This window comes from Wyeomyia smithii, chromosome 3 (genome assembly GCF_029784165.1).
Source record: "Wyeomyia smithii strain HCP4-BCI-WySm-NY-G18 chromosome 3, ASM2978416v1, whole genome shotgun sequence".
Lineage (NCBI taxonomy): Eukaryota > Metazoa > Arthropoda > Insecta > Diptera > Culicidae > Wyeomyia > Wyeomyia smithii.
Genome location: NC_073696.1, coordinates 134,050,815 through 134,072,317, shown reverse-complemented (window position 1 = coordinate 134,072,317; position 21,503 = coordinate 134,050,815).

Genomic DNA, 21,503 nt, shown 5'->3' with positions numbered 1-21,503 from the left:
GCATTCAGTCATTGGCTAGCAATGCTAGCCAATTGGCATCGCATTCATTACCCAACGTAAGCGACGAAGAAAGAAAGCAGTGATGCTTCCACGTGATTGGTTCTTCCCTCAATCACCCAAGTTCCCCACACTGAGTGACGCTATAAAAGGACATCCCGTGTTGAGAGAAGATCATTCCCTGGTCGACCGTCAAAGCAAACAGTTCGGCTTCCCTTCGATTTGGACCCCACCAGTGGTAATCTAGATCAGATATCGTTGTTGGGATACAGTCCGAAACTGGGCGTGATCGGCACTGGGGACCATTGGAAGCCGTTGGAAGGGACCATTGGAAGACTTGGAAGCCGTTTGGATGCTGCCGATAGTAATTTGTGTAGGTATAGTGTGTCGTATACCAAGTGTGTGTGTCTGAGTAGCGTTAGCGTGTGTATGTGTGTGTGAGTAGCGTTAGCGTGTGTGTGAATGGATGTGTGTGTGTATGTGTGTTAATGTGTGTGTGTGTATGTGTGTTAATGTGTGTGTGTGTGTGTTAATGTGTGTGTGTTAATGTGTGTGTATGTGTGTGTGTTAATGTGTGTGTTAATGTGTATGTGTCAATGTGTGTGTGTGTGTGTGTGAATGTGTGTTGTGAGTGACGTGTGTGTGACTGAGATGTGAGTGACGTGTGTGTATGTGTAAGTGGCGTGTGTGTGTAAGTGGCATGTGCATGTAAGCGGCGTGTGTATGTAAGTGGCGTGTGTATGTAAGTGGCGTGTATATGTAAGCGGTGTGTGTATGTGCGTGTGTGTGTGTAAGTAGCGTGGGTGTGTCTGAGGAGCGTGTGCTTGTGAGTACACTGGGGTCGCTTTTTACGCGGGTTGTTTTTATGCGTTTTTTCAAACGGAATATATTCACAATAATGCGGATTATTTTTACTCGATTCGGAAGATCATTTGTACGCGGTATCAAATAAATTTAGTATAAGTATATCTAATCTAATCTTTTTAATTCGTTACAATCAACCGCGTAAAAAGCGACTGCAGTGTAATGTGTGTATATAGCGTGTGTGTATAACGTGTATGTGTGTGCAAAAATGCATTCATCCGAGGTAAATTTATTCATGACAATACTTTTACTGCCGCTCATGGCAAGTCCGTCCCAATTGCATTTTTATCAATTTTGAGTTTATTTATGGAATCAATTCCTTTTTATATCTACTGTTGATAAAACAATTATTTTTGAGTACTTCGTTCTGAGGAACTATGAAGAAAATAGCAAGTCGGTTTGTCCCATAGCAAAAGTGATCGCAAGTTGGTCCCATTGAAAAAATCTTTGCAATTTAACCCCACAGTCAACAATGATAATGAAAAATGTGATATTTACCACAACTTGCGGTCTTCAGGTTTAGTATTGTATGTACCAAGTGATATTCGATAGGAGGTTTAATTGAATTTCACGCGTTCTACATCGTGTGGCTCTAGCTGATAGTACAATGTTTTCTTCAAGACAAAGTTTCCAGCTGTAGCTTCTTTCAGCTGTTGTTTGTTGACAGTGAATTCTTTAGGTGTGTCACAGTATTGTTAGTTAAAGCATTCTTTAGTAAATACTACTTTTCGTATTGTATCCGTATTTTATGTTAAGACGTCGTCAAGAATTGTTCAATTATTGTCGTGAATTTCGTTTTGAAGAATTTGTCAGTCATATCAAATACTTCGGTACGCTACTTAGCTGTTTTTAACGGAGCAAACATTTTCCTAAGCTATAGGTGTTCTTTCATATTTGCCTTCACTGCTACGTGGAAGCTGTCCGCTGTCACGAACGTGTGAGCGCTCTCAGCTAAATTTAGAACAAGTTTTTACACCTAAACTGATTTTGAATTTATCAGTAGTATCAAATGTAAAAACAAAATCAAATTTTATTTTGAGCGGCGCAGTTGGTACATAGTGTCACAAAAAGCTTGTTTAATGAAGCACGAGGGAAGTTTTTTTATGAATTGACCAGCGATGGATTCATTCCAAACGCAAGCTATAGTACCGCCATCGATTTGCAGCAGTTCGTTTTTCACCACCAGTTGTAGTTGGCTATGGGACTGACTTGCTATCTTTCTGACTACGTGCCGTGAAAGTTATCGCATGTGAGTCCCAGCTTATGATTTTCAACAAATTTTAATCAAATTTCGGTTTTTATGCAAGTTTTATGATGCAAAAGTGTTAGATTGTCATTGCAGTACTAAATTCTGTTGATTCTGTTGGTTTTGATTGAAAAAGCATTTGAGTCCAAAATTTCACCAAAAGCGTTACGATTTTCAATTGCTGTTTTCTTGTCAGCACCTAAGACAAGACGCGACAGCTGGTCACCGTTACATGCAACCAATTTGAACCGGCTGCTGATTGGCTGAATCCGATAACGCAATCGTTACGTAGAAAATACAACGAGGTTGCTTTTCACTGTGAAGCAGTGATGCTGGAGAGTCATAATTTAGCTATTATAATTGTTCATAAATAATGATGCAAAAGTATGCAAGGTACATGATATTACCGAGTAATGTATTTCACTGTTATAACTTTAAAAATGCATTGATTAATCGTTTTTTACTATTTCGGTTGAGGTCCAAGAAACTTAGGAAGAAAAAATTTGGGTACCAAGAAACTTAGGAAGAAAAAATTTGATAGTAGAAGTATGCTTTATTGAACATAAAATAATAAATAAAAATTGAGTATTATTCGCCTATATATTGCAATTTTAATTTGTTTTATTTTCATTGACCTGCAGAAGTTGTTAAAAATTATCATTCTGGCATCAACGGTATGGAACGTTCAAAAAAATTTCGACGGGGATGACGGCCGTTACGAAAAGAAAAATAAGAAGCCAGCTGTCGCGTCTTGTCTTAGGTCAGCACCAAAACGCAAATTGGACAGACTTGCTATGAGCGGCAGTTTATAGGCAACAAGTTAATTATTTTTCCTATTAGTTCGTATGCTATGGTTTATGACAGGTGTATGTGTTTTTTGTGAAGTGTTCATGGATTGTTGTGTTTGGTATTTGTACGTTTGGTGTGTGTTATATACTATGGCTATGGCAGAATTAAATCTTTACACCCACTAGTGATGGGAAATATCGCCCAAAACGGATATCGATAACAATCGATGATTCCGAGACCTTCATCGATATTATCGATAAGTATCGATAATTTGACAGCTGTTTGCTAATTGAACATTTTGCTATAAATTTGTGAAAATCAGAGACAGTGAATGACAAAAACTATACTACGAATTAAAATTCAAACAACCGAATGAGTTGAATACACTAAAGTCGCTTTTTACGCGGAGGATACATGCCGCGTAAAAAAATCGCGTAAATTCCGGAATCCGCGTAAAAAACGCGTAAATTCCGGAATCCACGTAAAAAAACCGCGTCAATTCCGGAATCCGCGTAAAAAAACCGCGTAAAAAGCGACCTTAGTGTAGTTTGTTTTAGAAAGTCCTCGAGTTTCACGCCGGATCTCAAACTCACACACTCTTGAAATCCGAAACATTTCCGGTGTAGGTTGGTCACGCCAAGTTCCCAAGTAATACTAGGAAACTAGGATAGCCATTCAAAAATTGACAAAATTCTGCCTATCTCAACCATTTTGTTTACCCCCTGTATAAATCAGGACACTTTTTTTTCCGCGCAACAATTTTGTTGATTTGAAACTACAATTGAGCGATTTTAGTGCAACTAAAAATTGTTTGTTGGGTAACAGATACTTTAAACGCAAACAGTTCCAAGTTAAACTAAACAATAGACTACCGCATGCATGTCAAGTCCATCCTATTACAAGAGTTAGCAAGCCAAGGAAAATGCAATTTACAATATCGTATCATCGCTTTTCATGAGATGGGGCAAAAAGTTTTGATATATTTTTGAAGTTCTGCAGTACTAAGTTTTTGAATTCATCTGTCTTAGGAAACTAAAAACTATGAATACCTATTTAGCTACCATTTTTGCTCAGAAACATAGTAACACCCGAACCTCCACACCACCCGCAACAACGCTAAATCTTGTCGTATAGCAGAACCCAACAAATACCTAGCAGCAAAAGCAACTCCTGGGGTAGGGTAGGTGAGGTCTCCTACTTTTACGTCTCCTCCAGTAATCAGCCCCACTGACTTAACAAACAATATCGCACGCTTAGCCTTGGGGCTAATAGCGGTCTCGATCAACTAGATTAGTTGAGAGATTTCGTTATCGATATTGTTTTTGGCACATTTTGTATGTGTAATATAAGTACAACGATACACCGTACCCCAGTGCTGAGTCGAGAAAATTTCCAGCTCGAAAAGATCCTCGACTCGATCGGGAATCGAACCCGATATCATCAGCCCCACTGACTTGCTCACCCTTATATAATATCTATAATTATCGTTAACGTAAAAAAATCAACGATAATATCGATGTCTGGGGTTTATTGATAATATCGATAAGTATCGATAAGTTTATATTTCAAGACATTTTTATTTATTTTTATTTTATTTATTTTTTTGCTATCGGGGAAAAGCCAAGGTGGAAGCATTAAATTAAATTTCCACTTTATCATGCTTCAATCTCGGGCATAAAAACCCCAATTTGGATTTGTACATAACTTGCTTAAGTGGTAGGTTACAATTTTTTTCGGTTTTCTTCCCCTTTAATAAAACTGTGCAAAAATGATTGAAAAACTTTATGGACCTCAGGCAGTCCGAAGACTGATTTGGAGGTTCTCCAGCGATATTTTTGTGTGCAAAGAGATCTAAGTATAATATTGCTAATTTCTAGAAAATGTTTACAATGACGTACTTTTTTTTGCTTTTTTAAATGTATATATGTAAGAAATATTTTTGATGTTCATCGGCAAATTGTTATAGTTTACTATAGCGGAATAGACACAACCGTATCGAATGTAGTTAGTTCTAGGCATTGCTAATCTGATATTATTATGATTTCGTGTGCTATAATGATGTGTATCGCTTAATAACTGAATATTTAGGTTGTGTTTGATCACATTGTTTTTAACTTTGAATATGAATAGAGCGGATTCATAAAATTTAATTTGGTTGAAATTCATAATTTGGTTGGAGGTATATAGGTTCATAGTTCTTATATTTGGGTCTAAGTACTGTTCCCAGAAAATAGTTCTCATGTACTTGTTCAATGTTGTAGTAATTTTACCAGTAATATTGTTAGGGGCGTTCAGCCAAATTATGTTTAAGTAGCATATTTGTGAGTGCACGTGAGCGTAGAATAACTATTTTCTCTCTCTCATAGGCAGCACATAAACAGCTTGTCTTAGAATCCCAAGAAACTTTACTAGTTTTCTATGAATTTTTTCGATGTGCATGTTCCATTTAAGGTTTTGTTGTACTAGCAGCCCTAAGTAAGTCGCTGAAGCGACTCTTTCTAGTTTTTCTCCTCCCAGCCATAAGTCACAATTTACATTAGGATAGCGACTGGTGCTGGTGAAAACAATGTACTTAGTTAAAGATGCATTAACTGTCAAATGATTATCGAAGAACCACCGATTAATTAGATTCAAATCGTGTTGCATGTCCTGAAATAATTGTTCTATGCAACCAGATTCGTACACGGCTGCAGCATCATCGGCATATAATTGAAGTTTGCCTCTCAACGGCAAACGGGTTTACCATCACTAACACCCACGTCAAGCCTACGTTTGTGCACTCAAGCACATACCCCTTTAACTTTTTTAACATAGCTATTCTTGTGTTTCCTAGCCTCAGTTCGTTAGAACTTGTCAGGATTCCGGCTTTCAGCTGTCTGAGAGCTTCGTAGCCTATCAATCCATCGAAGTAAGGATGAAAATCAACAACATAAAAAACAAGTTTGTTCGTTTGAATATTCGGGCATGGGTTAAATTCCACAAATTTGTCTATTTTGTGTGAACCTGACACATTTCGAACTTTTACTGGGTATGTGATTCTACATTTATTTAAGTTTACGTGTTTTGTACTGATGTAGTTTTTATTCGCACCAGTATCAATTAAATATTTGGGTTTTCTCTTGGACGTTCCAATTTTTACGTACGGAATGAAATTGTTTATGTTACTAACTGTATTGCGGTGTCCAGCTGAAAATTTAAGTCATCTTCTGTTACGTCCACTTGTACGTTTGGTTCTGGTTGTTGATCTGGGATTGCGTCGGCGTCTTGGTTTAAATTTTCAGTCACATCAGGATGTTGGCTATGGTCTTTGTCGTGAATTTCGGGGCCATGCCCGTGAACAAAGGAAACATTGTCCTCCATAGTTGGTAGATGTTTCAGAGAGGGATCGCTTGGCTGCTAATGCTGCTTGGAAATGAATAAGTGGGTTGGATGCCACCGCCGCTGCTGTTCCAGAGACCCGCTGTTCGAAACAGATTTGCTTGAGAAATGAATGGGTGGGTTGGATGCCACCGCCGCTGCCGTTCCAGAGAGACCCGTCTGTTTCGCCGTTCGAAACACGAATGAGCAAATTGCATCTGTTCGTGAGCTATGATGATGAGATTTGCCACTGCTGCCGCTTGCGAAGTGAATGGGTGGATTGGATGCCACCGCCGCTGTTGTTCCAGAGAGACCCGTCTGCTTTGCCGTTCGAAACACGAATGAGCAAAATGCGTCTATATTCGCCTTTATAAGCGAATAAGATTTGCTACTGCTGCCGCTTGCGAAGTGAATGGGTGGATTGAATGCCACCGCCGCTGCCGTTCCAGAGAGACCCGTCTGCTTCGCCGTTCGAAACACGAATGAGCAAATTGCGTCTGTATTCGCTTCTATAAGCGAATAAGATTTGCTACTGCTGCCGCTTGCGAAGTGAATGGGTGGATTGGATGCCACCGCCGCTGCTGTTCCAGAGAGACCCGTCTGCTTTGCCGTTCGAAACACGAATGAGCAAATTGCGTCTGTATTCGCTTTTATAAGCGAATAAGATTTGCTACTGCTGCCACTTGCGAAGTGAATGGGTGAATTGGATGCCACCGCCGCTGCCGTTCCAGAGAGACCCGTCTGCTTTGCCGTTCGAAACACGAATGAGCAAATTGCGTCTGTATTCGCTTTTATAAGCGAATAAGATTTGCCACTGCAGCCGCTTGCGAAGTGAATGGGTGGATTGGATGCCACCGCCGCTGCTGTTTCAGAGAGAACCGTCTGCTTTGCCGTTCGAATACAGAATGAGTGAATTGAAATGACGGACGAACTTATATAGCTACTGCAAACACAGCGTCAATGCTGCTGTTCGAAAGAGGGGATGGATTATTGTTAGGAATATTTCTTCCTCAAGGATAATCAACCTATATATTTTAATTGAATTTATTTATCATACATTTCTCGCTCCCAGTGTTTTTCTCTACAATACCTCTGTCCTCTACTCTAATTTTTTCAAAAGTCTTATTACTTTTCTTCTTCATTAACAGAATTAATTTTTATTTATTTTTATTTCTTTTTTATTTATTTTTGCAAAATCAAAATTGTTTTAAATCTGTTTTTACTCAAAGATAGAATATAATACCATATCGTTGAATCTGCTTGGCTTCTTAGATAATCGCTTCGGGCGATGAATCGGGTCTTCGTTACACAGTTCCGGGTAGTCCATGGTGAGTCTGGTGGTATCAAAAGAAGTATCTGAATCGTAAGATTTTCCCTGCTGATCAGTCTGGTATTCTTCAGGTGGCTGCTCTAGTCCGTCTGGGACTTTCTTGACATCTTGAACATTGCGTGAATACTGAATGCCACGATTGCTTTGGATAACAACTTTAGCTCTTTCTCTGGCAATTATAGTGAATCTTTCCTTTGAAAATACTGGATCAGATTTTTTGTTTCTTTGCTGTGCAATCAATACTGTATCTCCTATTTTTATGTCCGAAGGTCTAGTTCTTCTCTGTATATCAGCATATATTTTGCTCTGTAGTTTAGTTACTGCATCACGATCTCTTATGTCAGTACGATCTACTGAATCTGCCAAATTGTTTCCCCACAGAATAGGGAACGTACCCCGGAATTTCCATCCCGTCAACAATTCGAAGAGCGTTACTCCTAGTAGAGACAGTGGGCGAATTTTATTATGAACGTGTACATATTTTTCTAATGCTGTTCGCCAATTTATGTTATCTAATTTTGCGGAAGCCAAAGCTTTTTTAATTCCGCTGTTTTGTCTCTCTACTGCTCCGTTTGATTGAGCACTGAGTGGAATTGACTTATGCACTTTGATCCCCCTATTTTCCCAGGTTTTGACAAAATTATCGCTCTGAAAGGGAGGACCATTATCACTTTGTATCACTAATGGATAACCCCACACATCGAATATACTGGCCAGAGCGGCATTCGTAGTATCTGCATCGATGTTTTTCACCTCGATTACTTGAATATATCTGGAGTAAGTGTCCACTACAACTAAGAATTCTCCGTAGCCAAAATCTTTGTCAGTATAAAAATCAATCTGAAGGATCTCCCAAGGTCCTTGTGGTAGTTCTCTAGTTATTAATGGAAGAGGTATGTTTCTTTTCGCTAATCTTAAGCATGTTTCGCATGTGTCAACATATTTCTGAACATCTACACTCATTTTTGGCCACCAGAAGTGGTTTCGTAATATTCGTTTCATTGACGCTGCCCCAACGTGGCCTTGATGAGCCAACCCGACAGCTTTTGTTCGTAGTTTCGACGGCAATATTAACCGGTCTTCTTTAAAAATTAAAGCACCCAACATTCGCAAATGCTTGACATGGCATTCGTAAGGCCGTAACTGCGAGTTCCATGATCCTGTCTCTAAGGCATGTCGCACATCAGCTTGTTCCTCGTCGATCTCAGCTTCTTTCTCGGTATCGTTCCAGCTCAGCTTCATATTTCCAACATCCAGTGCAAAAAGTAGATGTTCTGCAGAAGAATCGTCAAATGATTCGGTTGGTTGGACATCAACCACTAATCTAGAAAGTGCGTCTGCTATATTCATATCTCCAGGAACACACTCAACAGAAAACTTATATGGCTGAAGTCTAAGAGCCCACGCTTCGGCTCGCGAAATGGCCCTTTTACCAATTCTATGCATTCCTCCGAAAATAAATTCATTCGATTTTGCATCAGATCGGATTTTGAAGGTTATACTCATAAGGTAAGTAGAAAATCTCTCTACTCCCCATACCATAGCCAAGGCTTCTTTCTGTGTGTGTGGATATTTTTGTTCTGCAGAAGATAATGCCTTAGAGCACAAGCAATAACTTTTGGCTTAGAATCATTGTTGAATTGTACTAAAACAGCTCCTAAACCATGTGGTGATGCATCTACGTAGAGCTCAGTTTCATCCGAATGATTATAATATCCTAAAGTCTTGATCTGCGTCCAGGCGCTGGTTCTCAAATATTCGAATTCTTGGCTTAGGTCCTCAAACCAATAAAATTTATCGGATCTAGCCAATTCTCTCAGCCGCCAAGTTCTATCTGCCCGATGAGGTATAAACCTGTCAATATAGTTTGTTAAACCCAAAAAACTTTTAACTTCATCTTGGGTCTCTGGCCTTCGGAAATGCTGAATAGCTTTTATTTTCTCATCCTCTACACTCCAGCCGGTTCCCGACAAATGAAATCCCAAAAATGTCACTTCTTCTTTATTCAGTAAACATTTATTTTCATTGATTTTGACGTTATGATCTTCTAGTCGCACCATGACCTCTTTTAGGTTCGCATCATGTTCTTCCTTAGATCTTCCAAATACGAGAATGTCATCCAAGTAATTAATCGTTCCTTTGCACCCAGCCAAAATCACAGACTGCATGGTCTCCTGAAATATGTCTGGAGCATTGCATAAGCCGAACGATAGTCTACGGCATCTGAACAGTGCATCACCTGAGAAAAAATTAGTCAAATGTCGACATCTTTCGTCCAGAACAATGTAAAAGAATGCATTCTTCAGATCAATTTTTGAGAACCATTTCGCCCCGTGTAACTGCATAAGAATGGATTCAAAAGTAGGCATTCTAAAGGGCGTTCTGTGGATGCCTTTGTTTGGACCTCTTAAGTCAACAACCAAGCGAATATCGTTCTTTCCTTTTGGCACCACTAATAACGAAGAACAGAACGACCTATCCATATCTTCCGTAACACGCTCAATAATTCCAGTGGAGAGAAGATCCGAAAGTTTTTGTTGTACTAAATTCTTGTAAGCAGGTGGAATATGTGTATATACATTTCTGGCCGGGGGCATGTCTTCGTTGTAGTGTAGTAACACTGGTGGAACATTGAATTTAGGGAATTTCTGTGTCACTTCTACCGCATTTACCATCGCAAGCTCGCATTGCCACGTGCTGCCGTATCCACCTATTGGCACTCTCAATCCTATATCAAGTAGGCTATAACGAGCCGCAGTGCTGAAGCTTAGTAACGATCTATTCTCTTCAATAACGTAATACTTTTCTATGTAAGCCGGTCTTTCTTTAGATACGTATAGTTGCAGAAAAGAATACGTATAGTTGCAGACGTGCAGAAAAGGTTGCAATTACGTTGATATCTCCCTGAGAAGCATATGCACGCAAGCTTTTATCCGAAGAGTATGTTACTTCGAGCAATAAATTCTGTGCAGATTTTTCTGAATAATTTTGTCCCATACTTTCTTGGCGAGTGTGTTAACTTGTGCCCCAGAATCAATAAAAAAGATGACACGCATCCCAGCTATTTGTGTTCCGACAAAGGCGTTATCTTCCATAGGGAAATTTAAAATATCCATAGTGCTTGCAAGGTTTGCTGCCGGAATAATGTTCTGCTTTATATCTTTGGTTACCTGAAAATTAAAAATCTCAGTCAACGAATTTCAGAAATTTCATTAATCTGAGCTACCCCATCTCATATCGATTTCTTGCAACTTTCTTTCCCGAGAATTCATGTATAGATAATTTACTTATTTTAATACTTTAAATTTTGTTTTTAAGTTTTTTTTAAGGTTTTTTTGTCTAGTCGAATTCTCAGAAAATGCAGAGAGATGGTGATATTAATTAAAAAATAATCAATCTATAACAACAATAATCATTTATTTAAAATATCATTTAATTACTAATACATGAAATCAAGTAAGAGACAAGGAAACTCAAGATTTTCCTATTCTAACTTTTCATTATCTTCTACCTGTTGATCGTCTGCTTCGCCGTTTTGTTTAATTGCTGCAATTTTCGGCCTTGGTTCTTCATCATCAGGTTTCTCATGTAAACGTTTGTGACTAACTTCAGTTCGGGACAAGGCTTTGCACATTCGAGCCAAATGGCCTCGGCGGTTACAATTATGGCAAACTTTATCCAAATTAGGGCAATTAAATGGTTCGTGATTAATACTAGCGCATCGCCAGCACGTGCTGCGTGATGGGCCTTGATACTGGCCAGGTCCCCAATAAGTCATTCCTCTTCCTCGTTGATTGCCTCTAAATCTAGGTCCCATACCACGTCGAAAGAAAGCTCCGCGATTCCTGGATTGCTGTACTGTAGCTATTACGCTGCTTTGTCGATTTTGCTTTTGGTATTCATCCTCATTTTCCAGTTCCATTTCACGATCATGTACCATTGCTATTAGAGAAATTAAATCATCTTCTTTGACCCAGTTTCTTTGAGCCAGAACACGCACGCGGCTGTCGTTGGTTCCTTTGACGACCGTGCGCGTAATTGCCTCCATTTCTTCGCCTTTATAATCACACAGTTTGGCCGCAGCAGCTACTCGACGGACGAAAGAAATGTTTGATTCTCCGGAGAGCTGTACTGTGTTTACCAACTTGCCACGTTGTCCAATCAAATACGTCCTTGATCCGAAATATTGGTCCAGCCGAGCGATTGCATTAGAAAATGGATTGGTCCTTTCATCTGGCATATCTGTTATAGTCGAAGTTCCTTGCAGCACTTCTAACAATTTAGATCCTGCTTTTATCTTAAAGATGTCCATCTTGGCTTGTTCATCAGTTGCATTAACCAAGTTGAATGACGCTTTGAGTATTTCCTTCCAGTGCTCAAAAGCTTTCTTATCAACATCATTTTCCCCATCCGACGGTTTGCATTCTGGAATGTGGAGCGAACCGAGGGACATGTTGCTCACTGTAGCCAGTAAATTCCCGTTTTCGGGAACTATAACAGTACTCGGACTGGCGTTTACATCGCTTCCGATATTTAATGTTTCTGAAGCGTGCATCAATTGCTCGCATCTGATAGCTGTTAACTGCATTTTGACTGCCGATAGCTCTTCCAGAAGCATCTTTTTGACGTGGAACTACGTCTTTGTTTACTATACTGAGATGCATTCTGTAAAACTTGAAATGAAACTGGCAGATGTTGCGTCAGATTTCAAACGTTAATAACAGTAAAACCACATGACAGATAACAATAACCAATATGTTTTTTTTTAATTCTCGCTTATTTTCCGTCGGTTTAGTTCCGCCACTGTTGTGGCCAATCATCGACGCCCAGGGAGGCGACTCCACACCCAGGACCCTAACTCACGACCCGTTTATTAACGGACCGGCGCCAACGGTTTTACTTACTCATGCGATGGAAGGCGTGATCCCAGAGATTTTTCGCCTCAGAAAATCTCCCGGTGTCGGCTAGAATTGAATCTAGACCAGTTGGGTTGGTTGTGAGTGGATCACGCCACCTCACAACCATCGACACCTATGTCGGCGGTGGGATTCGAACCCAGGCGTCGAGCGTGGTTGGCGGAGACGCTACTAACCACACTAGGCCCCCGCTCAACCAATATGTTGTTGAATAGATAAAATGTATAACAATTTTGTAATATGCTAGTTATCACTCTAATTTCATTGCTAAGCGGTAAAATTTATAAAAAGTTTCAATGATAAATTTACGCGAACAATGAACCAATTACATGCAAGCATTCCTAGCACAGACGACGTGAATGGACACCAACCGTTTCCTGTGATATTCAAAATCGAAAAAAAATTGACAGAGTCTCCCCGTCCCAATAGGCCAATTTATTTTTGCTTCCATGAGCTTAGACTAATGTGATGTCTCGAAGGTAAAAGTTTTCCGAAAGTTTGAAACAATCCTCATACTTGAACAATTCCTAAACCTGCTGTCAGAACGTAATAAAAACTGATGTCTTGAAAGAAAACATGCTGGTATAAGCAACAGCAACAGTGGAGCAGAAAACCGCAGGTCTCTCGGCGTCTATGGTTGCAACGGTTCTCTTCTATTCGTACATTTCAGCGGTACACTTCCGTTCGTACTGCAGCGCGCGGTACTATTCGTATTGCAGTGGTACACTTTTGTTCGTACCTTCGTACATTTCTATTCGTGTGCAATCGAGGAAAAACTGCAATGCTGCTGCTGATAGTGTTTGACAGTTTATTTCATACATATGATTACCATCAATTACTCAACAAGAATTGTACATTTTGGCAACGGTTATAAGTTATATTTATTATATTTTATATTCGATATTCACTAAATAATCGTGACCGGATAGTATCGCAAAATTGAATTCCCAAAAATATAAATTTATAGAAGAGTAAGAGCCGGATAATGCTTGTGAATTTTTGGTCCATTTACTAAGATTCATTCCGAATATTTTCTTACATTTCAAAATTGTTAGATGATATTTCATTATTCTAAACTATTCCATGATAAACGTTTATTAGCTGTTTTCGTAAAACAGCGAATGTAATTGTAGGCAAATGAAAAAAATTGTCAAGCAAAAAACAAATTTTTTGCTGAAACTTGTTGATAATTTTTTTACATATCTTCTTATGTTTGCCAATTAATGAACTTTCGTAAGAGCTCCCATATTATTTTGAAGGTAAGATCCATATTATAAATTTGATTTAATCGAAGTTAAATAAGACAAAACCATTCATTATGATAACGTTTGTATCAAGGGGTTTGGTTTTTGAGGATATAGAGTTAATTCTGACTTTGACGCATTGCGAGAAATTCTTGGTGCTTCTTCAACAAGAACGATAAGCTTGTGTTTTGTTAAATGTACAAAAAATTCTACAGGCATAATATCGCCAAATATAAACGTTATTTTTTCAAGTGTTGTTGAATATATTTCTAAGACGGAAAATAAAAGTACGTAAGTCACCGAGCAAACACATTGATTCTGTCTGCGAACTTTGTATATTTTGGAACAAAAAATCCCATAATTACAGTAATTAGTCCCATGTCACTATTTCATACAACCCTAGGGCTGTATACCTTGTAGTATTGGTAATTTTGGTTTTCAATTTCCTGTGAAAATAAAATTCACATCATTAGTAACTCTGCCCCGGCAATCAGAGTACCATAGCTAGGAGTTTTGTTCATACAAGTTACTCTGCCTCGACAATCAGAGCGCATAAATTGGTGGAATTTACTCTGCCTCAACAATCAGAGTTCTTAAATTTCAGGATACTGCCTCGACTACAGATCCTATTTCTTCTTCTAATAAAAAAAAATAAAATAAAATAGAAAAAAATCACTTACCCTTTGGGAGTTTTGGTTCTAGCACCATCTGCGCCATTGTCGTGAATTTCGGGGCCATGCCCGTGAACAAAGGAAACATTGTCCTCCATAGTTGGTAGATGTTTCAGAGAGGGACCGATTTGCTGCTAATGCTGCTTGGAAATGAATAAGTGGGTTGGATGCCACCGCCGCTGCTGTTCCAGAGACCCGCTGTTCGAAACAGATTTGCTTGAGAAATGAATGGGTGGGTTGGATGCCACCGCCGCTGCCGTTCCAGAGAGACCCGTCTGCTTCGCCGTTCGAAACACGAATGAGCAAATTGCGTCTGTATTCGCTTTTATAAGCGAATAAGATTTGCCACTGCTGCCGCTTGCGAAGTGAATGGGTGGATTGAATGCCACCGCCGCTGCTGTTCCAGAGAGACCCGTTTGCTTTGCCGTTCGAAACACGAATGAGCAAATTGCGTCTGTATTCGCTTTTATAAGCGAATAAGATTTGCCACTGCTGCCGCTTGCGAAGTGAATGGGTGGATTGGATGCCACCGCCGCTGTTGTTCCAGAGAGACCCGTCTGCTTTGCCGTTCGAAACACGAATGAGCAAAATGCGTCTGTATTTGCCTTTATAAGCGAATAAGATTTGCTACTGCTGCCGCTTGCGAAGTGAATGGGTGGATTGGATGCCACCGCCGCTGCCGTTCCAGAGAGACCCGTCTGCTTCGCCGTTCGAAACACGAATTAACAAATTGCGTCTGTATTCGCTTTTATAAGCGAATAAGATTTGCTACTGCTGCCGCTTGCGAAGTGAATGGGTGGATTGGATGCCACCGCCGCTGCTGTTCCAGAGAGACCCGTCTGCTTTGCCTTTGATAGTTAGGGCGATTCATATAGGTTATATTTCTAGAACGTATGGATGGGTCGACGTCCATTGCTTCTACTCTTTTTCTGGGAGGCTGTTATTGGTGAAAGTTGCTTGGGGGTTTTGTTGTCGGTATGGGTATGATCTAGGACAGGACGTGACAAGTGGCTTCTAGTTATTCTCCTTTTCGTTCAAAATTGCCCTCATGAAACATTGTGATTTTTCGGCTTGCCAGTGTTTCCAAAAATGTTTAATTAGCAAAATATAAATATCAAGGATTTTCCAAGTTCTGGATTTCAATATTAATTAATTAATTTGATAATGCTAGTTCAATTCATTAGAAGATATATGTTACATTTATTTGAACCAGCCATAATTTCAACTCATTTTGGGTTCCTTTTGCTTTTCATGAAATGAATCTGCTATTGTTTATCATACGTATTTTCAAAAACATGAATAACATTTCGAATGTTGATTTTTATAGACATTACACAGTATAGTGTATGAAAAAGTTTCAAAAAATTGTTGAACCAAAAGTTGTTCATTCACTTGGTAAGCAAAAACAGTGTGAACAAAAAATACCGATAGTTTTCGCAGCACGGCCAACCGTACCGACTAAAGCCCTATTTAGAGTTCCAAGCGAAGTGAAAATCTCATACAAAATGTTCATTTTTTCACGCCCGTGAAAAATGTAACCTGCAAAAATTTCACTTCGCTTGGAGCTGTAAATAAATTCGATTCAGCGAAATCGAAGGTTGTGGATCTCATCTTTTTCACTTGGGTTTACTTTTCTCACGCATACGAACGCTAGTGAAAAAAAGAGTTCGATGCGAGCGTTTGACTAGTGCGGTTCGTTTTTCCGATTGCTCCGCGCCGATAAGTTAAATAAGTTATTGATTTCTCTACAGTGCCCAGCAGAATAGTGAAAGTGCCATAACCGCGTTTCCGTTGGTGTTCCTGTGGTGTGGTCATAATTTTAATAAGGGCTAAGGGTGGAGAAAAAAGTTCTACGAAATAAGGCAGTTTCGTAGAGCTGGTGAAAGTGATGCCAATGCTAAAATCCTCCTTTTTTCGGCGGCGGAACGCATTTCTCGCAAGCGCTTGCCATGAGTTGGTGTTAGTGTGCGCAAGGTGAACTTTAATAGCAAGGAGAGCGTGTGCAAGAAAAGTGTGTGCAGGTCACCCATGCGACGTTTCTCGCACTTACACCACAGTTCATAGAAGAGACGCAGCAAAAGATAAGTACTAGTATTGAGGATATTTTGCATGTATTTTTTTCTGTTTGAATGGCAGAATGGATAGGTCAAGGGTGAGCAGCTCTGTTCACTTTGCCTTCGATCGGGATTCTTTCCCTCGACGCTTGGGTCGAGGGCGATGCGACGCGAATAGCGTCGAAACAGTTCGAGATGTGTTCGGATGTGCGTCAGTTTTCACTGTTAAGATCAGAGTTGCCAATGTTCCAGTTTAAACTGGATTCTTCCAGTTTTTTTCAAGTGATCCAGTCAAACAGTTTAATCCCGAAATCTTCCAGTTTTTTTGTATATTTGCCAGTTTTATCCAGATTTTTTGGACACTCAAGCTCCGACTGGTTTGGAAATATTTTTAGAACGTAAATTTTGTAGATTGATAAGTCAATGCAACAATTCTTAACAGCATTTTCAGTATTGTATCTTCTCGCATGAAACACGACCAAATTAAGGATTGTATTGCATGGTTGAGATAAAAAGACGAGTAAGTTCAGTAAGACGTGTAAGTTATTCTAAAACTAACAAATAGATTTTATCAGATTATGAAGAAAAGAAATAATTGCAATTACATAAAAATAAAAACAATCCATCTCAAAAATATTATATGCAGGCGGCATTCTTCAAATTGATTCCAGTTGCACAGCAGTTCAAAAATTGTTCGTATTCACTGATGTAACGTAAGAAAACGTTGCATCAATTCTTTTGTTAAAAGTTATAGTAAACGATAAAAGCTTTATTTTCTTGGATTTGTGATAAACTGGTTGCGCAATTTCAAATTTTGCTCCTGTAAATGAAAATTTTCAGTCTACAGTTCAGTCTACAATTTCAACAAAATGTAAGCCCGAAGTTGCTGTATTTAAAACTTATATTGTATTCAATAACCATCATAAAGAAGCTCTCTCACAATTTATTTTTTCAGTATTTTGTAAATTTATTTGGAATCCAGTTTTTTCTTCAGCATTCTTCCAGTTCAAATTAAATTTTTATTGGCAACTCTGGTTAAGATTATTCCTTCGAGTAAGAAAAGACGATGTTCGTGTTGCATCGTTTCCTTTATGACCAGTGCATTCTGAGCTGTTGCGATTCTTTGATTTCTCCTGCTTTTGTTTCTCTCTCTTTCCGCAATTATATGTAATGTACACGTCTTTTTTTTCGCTCGATTCGAACGGCGGCGATGGCCAAGCGAGTTTTATTCTTTCTGCAGCTTCGAAGAGTCCGATTTTGCACTTTGCAGTTCTTTCGTGTACGTGATCGCTTGCAGTATGTACAAAGGGCACGGGCATCTTGTTGCATCTTGTGTGCGCTGTGAACTGGTGTCGATATGCATACTTCATACATCGTGCCTGCACTGTTAGTTAAATCGTTAGCCGTTTCGCAACTTATCGTTCGCGTTCTAACCGGACGATTGCGGACGTTTTGTCCAGTTTTGTGCCCTTGTTTTATGATTTTTCTAGCTTTTGAACAAATGGTGAAACACATAGTCAATTTTTATTTAATTATGTTGAAAGCTCGTCGGCCAAGATGGCAACAAAATTTAGATTGCGATTGTTTTGGCGCTTTGTAAATCAACTTAGAACTCTGTTTTGTTCGATATGCATATTTGCATTTTTATAAATTTTCGAGCTATGAATGCATGAAATTTTGCCAGTTGTATACTCAGTAGGTATCTTAGCTCAATTATTCGAGAAGTAAGAAATACCCAACGCGGAACACCGTGTCCCTGTGTGTATGCGTCGGTAGAGGAGATAGAGCGGTCGTGCATAATGCTCTTCGACCGAGTGAGCTTTGCTCATCTAGGAATTTTCGGTATGTTGCAACTTCCGTCGTGTACCAAATCTTTTATTCGAAGACTACCCGCCCGTTGATTCTATTCCAGCAAGTTGGGATTCGTAGTAGGTTTCGTTCGTTCGATAAATATCGTAATAAATTGAAAAACCGCGACATAAAACGTAATTAATCGCGACATATTATCGTAATTATTCGCAATGAATATCAGGATTATACGCGATGTATACCTTTTCAAGAACCGCATTTACTAAAGTGCGTTTGCTGTTTTACAGGTATTCGGGTTTGGTAATAGACATTTATTTGAATACGCAGATGCTTCGTATGGTTAATGATTTCGCGCGCGTCATTGGCATAGGATTACAGGGTTGACAAAAATATACATATCGTTTGTATTCGTAATATGCGAGTCCGTGTGCATCATCATTCGATTCCATCACTTGCCACGGAGACATAATCACACAAACCTTTCTCTCCTAACAAGCTTAGCCTCAGTATGACCGTTCAGCCGAAGATTGTCTGCCCCTTGCGTTAACATAAGCGTGTCGCATATCGAGTTCGGTCGATAACTATCGTGATTGATCTGATGGCTATGCGGTGTATGCCTGTCGAAGAATCGCGGTTTCCGAAGTGCGTTTGCTTTCTCTAGAGCATTCGAAATTTAACATAAACAAATGTTTAAACATTTGGATTCTTCGGGTAGTGGATAATTAACGCGCGCGCCGCTTGTATATTTTCGCGGTGTTTGACATTAAAGAAACTTCGTTCGCTTCCGTAATGAGTTAACTTCGCGCGCAACATCGTTCGATTTCGTCACTTACCACGGTGATGTAACCCTTCCTTTCCGTCGCAGTCGTGGAGATGCAGAGGTAAACTCGGTCTCCGACAACAACGACTGCTACAATTCCTTCCTTATAACATCCTTTCTTACCCTAAAGATCGTAAGGACGTGGCCGACGCCGTTATGGATCTAATCAAAGCGGAAGCTACTGAATTGTTGTACATTGAAGATGGTAAACTAATCCCAAGTTGCCATATACGTGGTTCCCTGTGCAACTTCACTAGCTCAGAGCCATCACGGGGGAGCAACTACAAAATGTACGGTCGTTCAAGCTCAAGCTCAAGCTCAAGCATGCGAACGCTAGTGAAAAAAGCAGCAGCAAGCGAAAACTTGATTTGAAGTGCGTTTATATTCTGTCAGTTGCAACCAATTTTCACTTCGCGCGGAGTGTAAACTCGTGAATTTCGCTGCACTTAAACTGTAAACTGACGGCTGGTGAAATACCTGCGTGATCCACGAAAGGGTTTTCACATCAGTTTTCGCTAGCGAAAATTTACGCTTTTCCACTTGTCAAATTTTTCACTTCGCTTGGAACTGTAAACTATGCTTAATAATAAAATTTAACAGTGCGCTAAGTGAAATCGACCAATCAGAGAGGGCTTTCGCTTTGACAGAACTTTGGGTGATTTTTGGTTTCTCTCGTCACGTCCTGTCCTAGGGTACGATTGGTTGAAGAGTTGTCGATCTGTTTGTGGATAGTATGGTTGCCAGTTTTGTTGTGGGTTATATAATTGTCAATTTTGTTGTAAATAAGGTCGGAAATTTTGTGTAGGTCTTTGATTTATCGCCTGAGGTATAGGTCGATTGTTAAAATTATTGTATAACGGTCGCATCTTGTGTATTTGGGAAGGAAAATGACGATTTGTAATAGGTTGTGGAATGAGGAGTTTGGTCTGGTAGTTGTTTCGTGATGGTATTATTCAGGGTGGCCACTCTACCGGGAAAACGGGAAAAGCCGGAAAAAGCCGGGAATTTCAAATCACCGGGAAAAAAATACAGATCTGCGTCAAATAGATTCAGGCTTGGTCAGGTGGATAAATTTACTGCTCCGTAACATATATTGTCAGATTTTTAAAGAAGTCAAAAAGTAATCAGCGTCGTGGGAGGCGTATTGAAACTTCTTGTAAATAGTGTTCGAGAATAGTGTTCACAAGCAGCACATTTATATTGCGGATCATTTTAATTGCATTTGCAAGTTACATACTTTAAAGAGAATGTATATAAATATTTTTAACAAACTGTGTTCGTCTGTCATGTTGCGGAAACTAGGTCAATATCTGCTGAAAGTTCCTTAATAATACAAACAATCGAGACTGTTATTTTCAACATTCTCCAAATTAAGTGTTTCGCAGAAAAAATATAGTTTTTTTTATTCTGTGTTCGACCTTTTGACTACTGGATTTTGTTGGGGAAAGACGTCTTCTTGAGGAGCTATTTGTTAAAGATTTTTTCTATATCAAAAACAAACAGTAGCTAATAATATTTTTTTCAAATTGTTTATTCAGAGTGTCAGTTTTATTTTACGGACCATGATAAAATTTCTTATACATTTAATTGGCCCCAGCTCGAAAATTTTGTAAGTCCCAAGATCGAAGTTTTTCGAAAAAAAATTTTTTTCAAAGAACAGATCTCAACGTTTCATGCATTTTGCTAGATGCATCTTGATAGTGTTATGTGCGTTTTTTCATTGGTCACTCTGAGGCTCTTCTTCCCGAAGTCCGCTTGAAAATTTGCCTGAGGACATTTTTCGAAAAGACAAAACCTCAATGCCCTAACTCTTAAATTAATCCCATGCATTTCATTGGCATCCTGATACAGAAGCACTGCAAGCTCGAGAGTAGCTTGACAGAGAATCCTTGACAAGTATGTTTAATAATTTTCCTATAATTACATTAACTTAACTGCGACAGCTAATAACATTCAATAATATAATATATATATATATATATATATATATATATATATATATATATATATATATATATATATATATATATATATATATATATATATATATATATATATATATATATATATATATATATATATATATTTATATATATATATATATATATATATATATATATATATATATATATATATATATATATATATATATATATATATATATATATATATATATATATATATATATTTATATATATATAAATTTTCAAGCGGACTTCGGGAAGAAGAGCCTCAGAGTGACCAATGAAAAAACGCACATAACACTATCAAGATGCATCTAGCAAAATGCATGAAACGTTGAGATCTGTTCTTTAAAAAAAATTTTTTTTTCGAAAAACTTCGATCCTGGGACTTACAAAATTTTCGAGCTGGGGCCAATGAAATGTATAAGAAATTTTATCATGG